The sequence below is a fragment of the Castor canadensis genome, chromosome 7, assembly GCF_047511655.1.
Source record: "Castor canadensis chromosome 7, mCasCan1.hap1v2, whole genome shotgun sequence".
Classification (NCBI taxonomy): Eukaryota; Metazoa; Chordata; class Mammalia; order Rodentia; family Castoridae; genus Castor; species Castor canadensis.
In genome coordinates, this window is record NC_133392.1 from 139,978,697 (window position 1) to 139,987,738 (window position 9,042).

Sequence of the window (9,042 nt, forward strand, 5' to 3'; positions counted from 1 at the left end):
CAAGGGAGCACAGGCTCTGCAGAAGGGCCCTCTGGCCCTGGACTGGTTTAATGCTGTGCAGTCACTGTTTTGAAATGCATAATAACTTTTTAACAAGGGGCACTGCATTTTCATTCTGAAACCTACCAATTAGGTGGTGCTTGTTTGCCTTCTGCCTCACACAGCACCTTGACCTCAGGGCTATCCAAGTCCCCCTTGCACTCCAGTGCCGGGCAGAAGGCAGACAAAGAAATGTATGAATAAATGCCCGAATGAATGAGTGAATGAATGAATGAATGGGCAGAAGAAAGGAAGATGGGAAGGAGCCAAAGAGGGGGGAAGGAAAGAAAACAAGGGAGGGAGGAATGGAGGGAAAGAAGGAAAGGTGGGGAGGAAGAAGTCTGTTATACCGAGGGGAGTAGGGTAGGAAGAGTTTACAGTGCAAGAAAAGCTGGGAGGGCATTCCAAGTCACAAGAACAGCTTGGGCAAAACTCCCATGGTGTACAATCCATGCTGGCCGGGACCAGAGACCCTGGGAAAGCAGCTACACCGGCCTCACTGAACCCCAGACCTGGGAAGTGGGAGAGGAAGGGTGATGGCTGTCCTCTAGAAGAAAACATTTCCCTGACTGGAGGAGGGAGAAAGCCCTGGAATCCAGAAGAGGAAGCTAATTAGTACCCTGGAGGGCCTCTCCTATCAGGGGGTGGCAAGAGGTCAGATCAGGAAGCTGAAGAGACCAATGGGACAGCTTGGCTTACGGTCAGGCCAGCAAGGCTTGGTGAGCTTAATGGCCCATTAAAGTGGCTTTGCTACCACAGGGCCTCTGGTCAGGGTCAACAGCTCTACCCCAAATCCCCCTCAGCTGATAGGGCTTCTCTGGGCCCCAGGCCCTCCATCCCAGCCCATGCTTGGCCCCCAACTCCCCATCAAAGAATCTGGATGTTGATCAGAGTCCCACAACCAGTGGAACCAGAGAGAGGTCAGAGTGGGTGTCCCAGCTGCCAACAGGGATGGAGAGGTAATGACCTCTTAGGGTTTTAGGGGGGTAGGGCTGACCTGCCTGCACAAGGAAAGAGGCCCAAATGGCTACAAACTCCTTGAGAGGTTTTATGGACTGAATATTCTTATCCAAAGTGCCAGGATCATGGGCTCATGCCTGTAATCCCAGCTACTCAGGAGGCAGAGATCAGGAAGATCCAGGTTTGAAGCCAGCCTTGGGCAAAAAGTTCACAACACCCTATCTCAAAAAAACCCATCACATAAAAGGGCTGGTGGAGTGGCTCAAGGTGTAGGCCCAGAGTTCAAACTCCAGTACTGGAAAAAAAAAAAAAAAGCGTTAGAAACCAGAAGTATTTTAGATTTTTTGTTTTCAGATTTTGGAATATTCTTACATGCACAATGAGATATCTAGGGGAAGGAACCCCTCAAAACACAAAATCCATTTATGTTTCATCCGTACCTTATCCACATGTAGCCTGAGGTCCTTTTATCCAATGTTCTTAGTAATTTGTGTGTAAACAAAGGCTGTGTGCATGGAACCACAGAAGGCAGAGGTGTCGTCATGTCAAGTTGGCCTCCCGTGTGGAGATTTGCAGTTGTTCGGCATCATCCCCCACTCTGAATGTACATTCCATTTGTTTATTTTTGAGACAGAGTATCTATATGAAACCAGGTGAGCTGTGAACTTATGAGCTTGCTGTCTCAGCTTTCCCGAGTGCTTGGCGATCTTTTTTTTTCTTTTTTCTTTTTTTTCTGGAGTGGACTGGAGTTTGAACTTTGTACTTCAAAGCAGGCACTCTACTGCTTGAGTCACACCTCCAGTTCATTTTGCTCTGATTATTTTGGAGATAGGGTCTCTCAAACTATTTGCCCAGGCTGGCATTGAACCAAGATCCTCCTAACCTCAGCCTACAAAGTATCTTGGATTGTGGGCGTGAGCCATTGGCACCCGGCAGCAATCATTTTCTTAATATATTTATTCACATATAAACACTTAACAGTAAAAAATATATATATAAGTATATATATATGTATCATATACACATATAATACAGTGGGAAAGCTGGGTACCGGTGGCTCACACCTGTGATCCTAGCTACTCAGGAGGCTAAGATCATGAAGCATAAAAGTTCCCCAAGACCGCATCTCAACAGAAAAAAGCTGGGCACAGTGGCACTCACCTGTCCTCCCAGCTACAATAGTAAGTTCAGAATAGGAGAATGGTGGTCCAGGCCTGCCTAGGCAAAAAACAAAGCCCTATCTCAAAAACAACCAGAGCAAAAAGGGCTGGAGGCATGGCTCAAGCAGCATAGGCCTGCCTAGCAAATCCAAAGTCCAAAGTCCAGTACCAAAAAAAAAGAGGAAAAAAGATGTTTTCAGATTAACTAAGCAACACCATAGCATCACCAGGACACCTGTATTGGCTGCAACCAACACCAGCAACAGCAAATACCAGCAGCCTTCCGTTTCCACAGGTGATGCTGCATTTGATTAAAAGGTTGCTGTAGGGGGTGGAGCTCGGTGGAGAGTGTTTGCTTAGCTATGTGAGGCTCCTGGTTGCCCTCTGAGCTCTGCAAAAGAAGAAAAGACTGTTCTTAACTTGTGAAAGATAACTGTACTGTGCCTTTTTTTTTTTTTTTTTGGGGTATTGGGGGCAGAACTCAGGGCCTCATGATTACCAGACAGGTGTTCTACCACTTGAGCCATACCCCCCAGCCCTCTGACTTAACTTTTTAGGAGCAGGAACATCAGACTCAGTTGAGGGATCATTAAGTGGGTCCTCTAGGAAGGAGGCATTCAGCCGGGTGGCTTTTTAAAATGTTTTCACCAAGTCAAGTGTGGTGGCTCATGCCTGTAATCCCAGCTACTGGGGAAGCAGAGATTGGGAGGATGGAGGTTCAATGTCAGCCTGAATAAAGTTGATGAGACTCCATCTAAAGACAAGCATGAACTTCTCCAGGAAAACACCAAATGCAGATGACGCTGGTCCAGTGAGAGGGCCCAGAGGTTCCGAGGGGCCCAGGCATGGGAGGCCAAGTTGGCTTCCTCAGGCTTTGGCAGCAGACTCCAGGGTTGCAGTGGTGGCCTAGTTTGGACCAGGGCCAAGGCCACAAGGCTGGTGGAAGCAAGGCCAAAGACAAGAAGTAGATCCCTATCACCAAGTTGGGCCACCTGCTCCAGGACATGAAGATCGAGCTCCTGGAGAACATCTGTCTTTTCTCCCTGCCAGTCAAGGAGTCTGAGATGATGAACTCTTTCCTGGGGGCACCCTGCAAGGATGAGGTTTTAAGGATTGTGCTGGTGCAGAAGCAGACCCCCACTGGCCAGCGGACCAGGTTCAAGGCATTTGTTGCTGTTGGAGACGACAATGTGTCATGTGAGTCTAGTGTTGAGTGCTCCAAGGAGGTAGTCACCACCATAGATGGGCCATTGTCTTGGCCAAGCTTTCCACTGTCCCTGTGTGGAGAAGCTACTAGGGGAACAAGATTGGTAAGCTCTACACTGTCCCATGCATGGTGACAGGCTGCTATGGTTTTACGTTGGTGGCCTCACCTTGCCTTCAGAGGCACTGGCCTGGTCTCAGCTCCTGTGCCCGGGAAGCTGCTATTGATGCTGGTGTTGTAACTGCTACACTTCAGAGAGGGACTGACTGCAACCCTGCAACTGTGCCAAGGCCACCATTGGTGCCATCTCCAAGACCTACAGCTACCTGACCCCTGACCTCTGGAAAGAGACTGTGCTCCATGTCAGGAATTCACTGACCATCTTGTGAAGACCCACACCTGAGTCTTCGGGCAGAGAACCCAGGCTCCTGCTGTGGCTATGACATGAAGTTTTATACAGCAAAAATAAAGTGAATTAAAAAGCCAAAAAAAAGCCATGTGTCATGCCTGTAATCCTAGCTACTCAGGAGGCAGAGATCAGAAGGATCATGGTTCAAAGCCAGCCTGGGCAAATAGTTCACAACACACTATCTTGAAAAACCCTTCACAAAAAAATAGGGCTGGTGTTGTGGCTGAGGTGAAGGTCCTGAGTTCAAACCCCAGTACCGCAAAAAAAAAAAAAAGACAGGGTGGGGGCAGGGGGGAGAAATGACCCAAGCCTTGTATGCACATATGAATTAAAAAAAAAAAAAAAGACAAAATGAAAACAAAAGGGTTGGGGGTTGGGGCATAGTTCAAGTGGAATCATGCTTCAAGCATGAGGGTCCAGAATTAAATCTCAGTACGGGGGCGGGGGGGGGGGTAGTTTTCTCCAGACTCTGTCTCACTAACAACCATTCTTAGAGGTCTCTCTTTGATTTGATTTGATTTTTAGTTACTTTGTGTTACTGGGGTTTGAACTCAGGGTCTACACCTTCAGCCACTCCACCAGCACTTTTTTATGATGGTTTTTTTTAAGATAGAGTCTTGAGAGCTATTTGTCTGGGACTGGCTCTGAACCTCTGTCCTCCTGATCTTTGCCTCCAGAGTAGCTAGGATTACAGATATGAGCCACCAGGTGCTCAGCTCTCTTTGACATGACTCCTTGCTGTGTGATGTATGCACGTTGCTCTAGTCCTTCATGAAATCCCTCCTACATTGTCACATGTCATCTACAGGCACTTTTTCTGCAGTGTTAACACTGCCATTGTCATGGTCACTACTATCAGTCACCTTGATTTGGAACCATTTTGGCTATTTCACCTCAGTCAATGAATGAACAACACAAGCCTCATTGTCAATGTTAACAGCTTCTTTGGTATCCACTTTCCAGCTCACTGACACTTTGAAGGCATAGTTTTGCACAGGTAAGGAGATCAGGCACTATTTTCTTCTCATTGATTCTTCTCAGAGGAACCCTTCAAAGTCACCACATTGAGGAGGGACAAAGGAGAATGGTGGCTAAACGGGGTGCATTTAGCTAAGCTGTACTGTAAACATGTTTGTAAATGTCCCAATCACCCCCAGTACAAGTATAATTTAATAACTAAAAACAATTTTTTAGCCAGGTGCCAGTGGCTCACGAACTAATCCTAGCTACTCAGGAGGCAGACATCATGATTCAAAGCCAACCTGGGCAAACAGTTTTGGAAACCCTATCTTGGAAAAAACCCTTCAAAAAAAAAAGGGCTGGTGGAGTAGCTCGAGGTGTAGACCCTGAGTTCAAATCCCAGTACCGCAAAAAAAAAAAATCCTTCATGCTAAACTCCTTCACATGTCTTCCATACTCAGGCTTCTGATCACTGTGGCCAGCCTGTTGTTCAAGAAAGGCTTTCTCATTTACTCCTCAGTGCCTCCAGGACACCCTGGTCGCATGACTGAATCAAAGTCACACTTTGGGGAAAGCACACGGCATAAACATTATTTTCGATGAGAATTTCAGCTGGAGGATGAGCCAGACAGTTAGCAAGGAACAGCAGGATCTGGCAGTCAGCCTGCAGCCAGCTGCCCTACAGTGAGCACGAGCCACTGGTGTACCCTGGACCCTCTCTGCTTGGATGTCCTCACCTACAGAATGAGGATGACAACAGCACTCACCTGCCATGTTGTTGGAAGAAGCAAATGAGATAACACAGGGCTGGCACACAGCAGGGCTCCACCCATGGGAACCATTCTAGCCACCGCTGTCTGTGCCACAGGCTCCAGGGGAAGAAGGGGTGGTGTCTGCTCCTAGCTGTGACTGCAGGTGCTGGAACAGCTCTTGGTACACAGAAGGCGCTGCAGAAACACGCACTGAAGCCATTGATCGGTTGGTTTCTCCATGGGCATTTTAGCCTTTCCTTACTTCCCCCACCCCCAGCTCAGCAGGTGGTCTGTTAGGGCAAGACCAGAGGCTCCCCAGGCTAGAGGGAGAGAGAGATGGAGCCAGTGGCAAGTTCAGAGACATCCCTGGCCCTGAGATGGCCTTGTAGATAGTGGCCAGAGCCCACAGGGGGGCTGACCAGAATGACCCTGAGCCACACTGTGACCCTGACTCAGCAGGACAGTTCTGATGCTCTCCAGTAATGCCCAGAAGTAGAGGGACACAGCCCCAGAAGGGCCACTCAGAGCAAAAAACACAGTGGCTAAGGTGTCCCATTCAGGGACATGACGGGGAGACACTGGACCTTAGCTCTGCATTAAAAATAAAAAAGCCTACACACATAGCACAAGGACTTGATGTGCGATGTCATTTAACCTCTCAACAGTCCTCTGAGGTGAGAACTACTACATTAGCTTTGCAGATAAGGAAACCGGGGTGCAAACCTGTGTAACCAAGTCTAACTCCAACTTCTCCCTCTTCCCACACGATGTTCAGTAAACCTCAAAGACCTGCGTGCTACGGGGTGCTGACTGCTTGGCCGAGGGTCCTGGACAGAGCAGGGGTGTAGCCGGTGCCGTTGGTGTCCCAGTGGAGTTGCGACACCATATATGCCAGCGATGCAGGGCTGTGGGTCAGGGCAGCCTGGCCCAGGAGCGCCTTAGCAGAGGGTGAATCTGCGCGCAGAGGCTCCGCGAGCCCGGGTCGTTAGCGCCCCCTGGTGGGAAGTTGGTGCGCCTCCATTGATTCCCAGGCTAGGACCCGGGGGAATCGCTCCGCAGCCCGCGATCCCTGGCCCCGCGTGCATGGAGGAGGCGCTCCCAAGCCTCATTTCCAGGCCCCAAGAGGAAGGTCTCCCGAGGAGGCCTAGGTGGGACGGGTGAACTCCCAGACTCTGGCTCTGTCACTTGTTCTCTCTGAGCCTGTTTCCCTATCTCGTAGAAGAGAATAAATACGATGGGTCCAGGGGGTCTAGGGTGTAGCTCACAGGCAAAGCACTTGCCTAGCATGCGCCAGGCCCTGGGTTGGATCACCAGCACCACTAAAGAAAAAAAAAAATGACGAGAAAGGATGACTCCTGACCTGAGAGTCATTAAGATTTCGTTTTTTATTATATTAATGAGCTGTGTGAGTTTAGGCAAGCCTCTGCCCTTTCACTGGGCCTCAGTTTCTCCATCAGTACAAGCAGACTTGGGACCAAATGGCTTCAAGACCCTTCTGGCTCTGACACTTAGGAGTTCAAGTGAGTTTAGGGAGATTAAGAAAATGTATACGGAACCCCAAGACGTTTTCTGAGGTAAGAACTAGATCAGAATCACTTCCTAGAGCAAGTAAGAGGCCACCTGGCATTGAATACACATTCATATTTTTAGATTTGACGTTTTTATTGAGAACATGCTTGATGCTAGGCCCTGAACTAAACATTGGCCATACAATAAACAGCACACAGAGAGACACCATCCTTGCTCTTGAGAAAAAAAAACTTACAGCCTAGCCCAGAGCACTGAGTAGTTCACAAACATTTACACTATAGTCTGAACAAGTAACAACAGGGTGTGGGTGCATCAGTCATGTTTCTGTTGGAAGGTGAGGTGACACATCAGTAGGGTTTTTTTGTTTTTGCTTTTATTTTTGCTTTTTGCAGCCCTGGGGTTTAAACTCAGGGCCTACACCTTGAGCCACTCCACCAGCCCATTTTTGTGATGGGTTTTTTAGAGATAGGGTCTCTGGAACTATTTGCTTAGGCTGGCTTCAAACCACAATCCTCCTGATCTCTGCCTTCTGAGTAGCTAAGATTACAGATATGAGCCACCAGTGCCCGGCATCAATAGGGTTTTGAAGGGTGAAGAGAGGTATAACATGCACTGAGATCTTTTAAAAATAAAGCAGTTTTTTTCCTGTTTGCGATCCTAGTGAAAGTCCTTCCTTCTGATGGGAAAATGGTCAGCAAACTATGATAGGGATGGAAAAAAATCTAAGGAATGACAGGGCTGCTTCTCTGGGTGCCTGAGATGAACACAGGCAACTAATGACAGTAGTAAGTGGGGGCGTCTCAGACTCAGAGTGGGTGCAGTAATGAGCTGAGGCCAAGGGTGAGGAATGTCTGTGGAGCACTTGATAATGATCACTCAACCTCACATTTTGAGCTGGGAGAATCCATTTGGAGGATCTGATTGGCCTGCTTGGATCAAGTGGCCAGGACGCTGGAGGAGTGGGGAGTCAAGGATATACAAACATAGCTTGAGTGGAGTCGGCTGGGGAAGGAGGGTGGGGCTGGCTGAGCAAAGCTCTGGAAGGTCTGTCATTCTAATCTAGGTCATAAGTAAGGGCACAGAGTTTCCTCCCATTCCTGCAGTGAGAAAGTCCTCTAGACCAGAGAACAAGCCACTTTGTGGACTATCCATTATTTAACCATACACTCTTGTCAGTGCAAATGCTGTTGACATAAAAATACCAACTGGGGGCTGGAAAAGGCAGTAGATGCCTACTTTGCAAGCATGAAGCCCTGAATTCAAACCCCAGTACCACCAGAAAAAAAGAACCAAAAAAAAAAAAAAGCAACTCTGCTTTAAGGAAACAAGAGAAGTTTATTCTAAGCCAATCATGAGTGAACACAGCCTGGGAACATGGATTACAGTTACCCTGAGTGACATGCTCCCCCATGGAAAAGGTTACATGAGCTTTTATGGTCATAGAAAACAAAGTCAAGCTTTTATGGTCACAGGTAGCCGGTCACACCAGTAATCCTAGCTACTCAGGAGGCAGATATCAGGAGGATCACAGTTTGAGACCAGCCCAGATAAACAGTTCATTACACCCTATCTCGAAAAAACCCAACACAAAAAAGGGCTGGTGGAGTGGCTCAAGTGGTAGTGTGAAGCCCTGAGTTCAAACCCCAGTACTGTGAAAAAAAGAAAGTCAATGTGTTTACAAAATACATAGGTGAAAGGAAGGATAAGAGAGGAAGATGGAGGAGGTGAATTTAATTAAGATATATTATAAGCACTTTTGTAAATGTCACAACGTACTCCCAGTACAATAGTAATATGAAAATAAAAATTTAAAGAGGATATACAGGTGAGGCACCAGGTGGGTGGGCTACAGCAAGGCAGGGAAATGTATAGAATTTAGATGTCTGTATCACACTGTCAGCTTTAGGTTGGTGGAGATGAGGGATACATTCCAAGAGTTTTATGGAAAAGTCAATAGGATGATAGGTCCAATAAACAAGTTAAAAAAGGCTAAAGGTGGCCCAAGATAATTCTGACTGACTTACAACA